This window comes from Rattus rattus, chromosome 15 (assembly GCF_011064425.1).
Source record: "Rattus rattus isolate New Zealand chromosome 15, Rrattus_CSIRO_v1, whole genome shotgun sequence".
Lineage (NCBI taxonomy): Eukaryota > Metazoa > Chordata > Mammalia > Rodentia > Muridae > Rattus > Rattus rattus.
This window is the reverse complement of record NC_046168.1, coordinates 52,544,261-52,548,489: the sequence shown is the minus strand read 5'-3', so window position 1 is coordinate 52,548,489 and position 4,229 is coordinate 52,544,261. Positions and strand designations below refer to the sequence as shown.

General features: G+C 40.6%; 1 pseudogene; it reads right to left on the bottom strand.

The window, feature by feature from the left end:
- Positions 1-1,178: 1,178 nt before the first annotated feature.
- Positions 1,179-1,638, bottom strand: LOC116884980 (annotated as a pseudogene).
- Positions 1,639-4,229: the final 2,591 nt, after the last annotated feature.

Below are 4,229 nucleotides of genomic sequence, written 5' to 3'. Positions count from 1 at the left end.
CCCTGTATTAACTTTTCTTAATTATTAGGAATGCCATATATGTAGAAAACAAAACATTACCATGTCAACCCATTTTTCCCATCAAAGTCTTCCCCGAACATAGTCCCCAACAAACATTTAAAAATAACCACTTTATTGAAATATAATTATATCTTCTTTCTCTTTCCCTTTCCTTCCTCCAACCCTTGTCATGGACCTCAACACTTTTCTTCCTGCTCCATCTCAAAATCATAATGTCTTTTTAATTGATATCGAATCCTTTTTGGTAGCCCACGAAGTCTAATTAGCATTCCATATTTTTGTTAGAGTAATGTTTATCTCTAGTCCTTCTGTCTTGGAATTTTTGTATCTGCTTTCAGTGCCTACATTATAGTCCCCGGAACACTAATTATTTTTAAGTCTACGATACAATAACTCTAACATGACTATCACATTTGAATATGGTCCTTAAGTTTACCATATCAACATAATTTATGTTTATTATGTTCATTTTGTGTAGGACATTTAATTGGGTTTGCTGAGACAGAGTCTTACTCTGCAGCTAAATAGACGTAAGCCCTCTACACAGCCAAAGGTGTCCTTCAACCCGTAGCAGTACTTCTGCCCCAGCTTTTCAAATGCTAGACAACTAGTCTATTACATATGTTTACATAAAATAAATGTATTGGGGGGGTGTCTGATTGTGTGACCGTCTGCTTTTTTTGTATGTCTTGAAGTATTTCCTGGGAAAGCAAAAATGATACACTGTATAAAAGGAGCTTCAGTAAATTAGTCTCAGAGAAATGCTGTAGATACATGAAGTAGGGAACAACTATAGTCCTGTGACTAGGTCATATTTTTAGTGAGCTTTCTCCTAAACTCCATGTCTATTCCTTCTTTTTACTCCTTAGTTGGAACAGGGTTGTCTTAGTCAGGGTTTGTATTCCTGAACAAAACATCATGACCAATAAGTAAGATGGGGAGGAAAGGGTTTATTCAGCTTATACTTCCACATTGCTGTTCATCACCAAAGGAAAAGGAAGTCAGGACAGGAACTCACACAGGGCAGGAATGTGGAGGCAGGAGCTGATGCAGAGCCCATGGAGGGGTGCTGCTTGCTGGCTTGCTTTCCCTGGCTTGCTCAGCTTGTTCCCCCCATTAGTATATAAACTATTTATTAACAGCAAAGGCCCAAAGACTCATTTCTTCTTGGACATACCCACAGTACAATCCCTGCGGCCAGTGGTCTTGGTGTGCTGACCATGGACACGAAGGCCCCAAAAGTGGTGCAGCCCTCTATAGGCTCAAATTTTCTTCAGCCGCTTCAGGTCCTCACGAAGCTTGTTGTCTAGACTGCTGGCCAGAACCTGACTGTACTTCCCACCCTTCACAACTTTCTGTCTGTTCAAGAACCAGTTGGGGATCTTGTACTGTCGTGGGTTCTGCATGATGGTAATCACACTCTCCACCTCGTCCTCCCGTGAGCTCTCCAGCCCTCTTGGTGAGGTCAGTGTCTGCTTTCCTCAACACCACATGCACATGTCTCTGCCCCACACCCTTAATGGCAGTGATAGCGAAGGCTATTTTCCCCCGCCCGTCAATGTTGGTGTTGAGGACTTGCAAGCCATGCTGGAACTTCTCAGGGATCACTAGGGACATGGCAGTGGCATGTAGGCCTCCTGTGTCAGCTTGCATTCTTATAGAACCCAGGACTACCAGCCCAGGGTTGGAACCACCCACAATGGGCTGGGCCCTCCCTCCTTGATCACTAATTGAGAAAATGCCTTACAGCTGGACCTCATGAAGGCATTTCCTCAAGGGATGCTCCTTTCTCTGCGATAACTCCAGCTTGTGTCAAGCTGACACACAAAACCAGCCAGTGCAAGGGTAGAAGATGGTTTGAGGTCTTTTCTTCTACATAGAAGGATAGAGGAAGCTTGACTTGGGCATGCTTTTCCCATGCCACTTTGATTCTGATAAAACTCAAATACATTAGGCACTTAAATTGATTTCTCTTAAAAATCAGCCTTATTAACAACACAATGAACTGAAAATATTTCTAATTAATTCATTTGTCCTTCTCACTATGATCCTAGGGACATCTTTCTTTAATGTAAACTCCAAGATCTTGCAAGAGTTACTGGGAGTAAAGTTTGGAAAAGCATTAAAAGGATTCCTTAAAATTCCAATCCAGAAGTTGGGGCAAAAAATCATAAGAGCAAGAAGATCAAGGAGTTTGCTGTGAGATTGTGTCTCCTAGTAACATCAAAAATCATGCCCATAAAGTTTCACCAAAATGACCACTCAAATGTGAGGTGATCAAAAAGGATACCACTGAACATGCCAACCCAGACAAGGAAAAGCCTCAGCTCTACACAAAGAACTACAGGCAACTAAAATAAGCTGAAAGTTGGAGAGGTGGTCTCCCCTAGGGAAGAGTGGGACAATTGTTTATCCAGTGCCAACTGGTCAACCATGAGACTACACATACAAGTAACATTATGTAGAACCAACTGGTTATATTTAAGGATACATTTATGTATGTTTTAATTATTTTATTTATTTATATTCTAAATGTCCTCCCTTCCCTGTCTCCCCTTCAAGAGTTCTTCACCCCATCCACCCTCCCCTTTGCCTCTGAAAGGGTGCTCCCCCAACCCTCCACCTCCCCCACTCACCACCATCCCACTCCTCTCACCCATCCACCCACATCCCCTTTCCCTGGGGCATCAGGTCTCTATAGGATTAGGTCCATCTTCTCCCACTAAGGCCAGACAACGCAGTCCTCTGCTATGTATGTGCTAGGGGCCACAGACTAGCCCATGTATACTCCTTGGTTATATTTATATATACAATCCATGGATATATTTATAGAAACAAATGTGTGTTTACTGAAAAGAAGAGTATGTATGTGAAAAAGAGCAAGGAGAGGGGTATATGAGAAGGTTTGGAAGGAATAAGGCTAGGTTAACATTGTAATAAAATGATGTCAAAAATAAAAAGTAAAAGTAAATATAAGCTAAAGAAAATCTCCATTTCATAGCCCATGAGTCTGCACTGAGCCTGCATGAGTTTGTCATGTAAAGTTCTAGTTTTCCTATCCACACCTTTCTAACATTTTGTGAGTAGCCATTTTCCTTGTGACCCCCCCTTCTTTAATAGTTCTATGTTTAATTGTTGGAAGGACTAATAATTATATTATGTGTACTGAAATACCTGGAGACACTCTGGCCAATGATTCTGTCCACCATATACAGATCAGAGACAGTTCCACGAAGGCAGTGGGACACTGTTGGAACTGACGTGGAGCGGTTGTCATATTCTGAAATGAGAAAGCAAATGAATGACTTTGTTTTGATGGATGACAAACTCTCTCCGCACAAAATCGAATAAATCATGACGACAAATGGACTCTGAGACTCATTTCATAAATCCAGGTCCAGTTTCCGAAGGTGGTGTCTTGAAATTTCAAAGTATGTGCTCAGTGTTTCAAATGCAAACCTGCAATCCTACTCCTGCAGGAGTTAATGTGTGCTAGCATTTTAACAAATTGAACCACTTCGGTAGCCTATTTATCAGTTCAAGCTATTTGAAAATGTTGCAACCATATGTCGTCCATTGAAATGAATACTAAACACTGCATTTATAAATAGTAATTTATGACTCATAAATGCCTTTGCCATTAAAACCATTCTGCCACTTTGAATAGAATTGATGGCAGGTTCTGAGCTCTGTGGTGTGTACATGTTATTTTTTTCCTCCTTTTTAGGAACGTTATACACATAGCTTTAGTGCTTCATGGAAATGTTATTTTTAAAAAAAGCTGCGTGTATCCAAAAGATTGTGCTTTATTCGAGATTTTCATATTCATAAATTTGACAGGCAGGTTAAATATGTGTGTGTGTGTGTGTGCGTGTGTGTGTGTGTGTGTGTGTGTGTGTTTGTGCAGATGTAGCAGTAGGGCATTATTCTATGTTTCTATAGGCGAAGATTATAGAATTACTCTAAAAGGCAATGTCTTACTTTATTATCCATTCAGGCCTTGGGATTACTGATGTAATTGCAACTGCGTGTCGTCTTCATTAATAACTCCTCACCCCTCTTTCCTAAGACGTAGAATGCCTGCCTTTGCACTGGAGACCTGACACCCTGTGTTAAAGATTGGTTTATTTACTTCCCTTTCACTGGGATGGAAAATAACTAACAAAGAGAAGAAGAAAACGTTTGTGAAATCTTCTTAAAAATTTCAC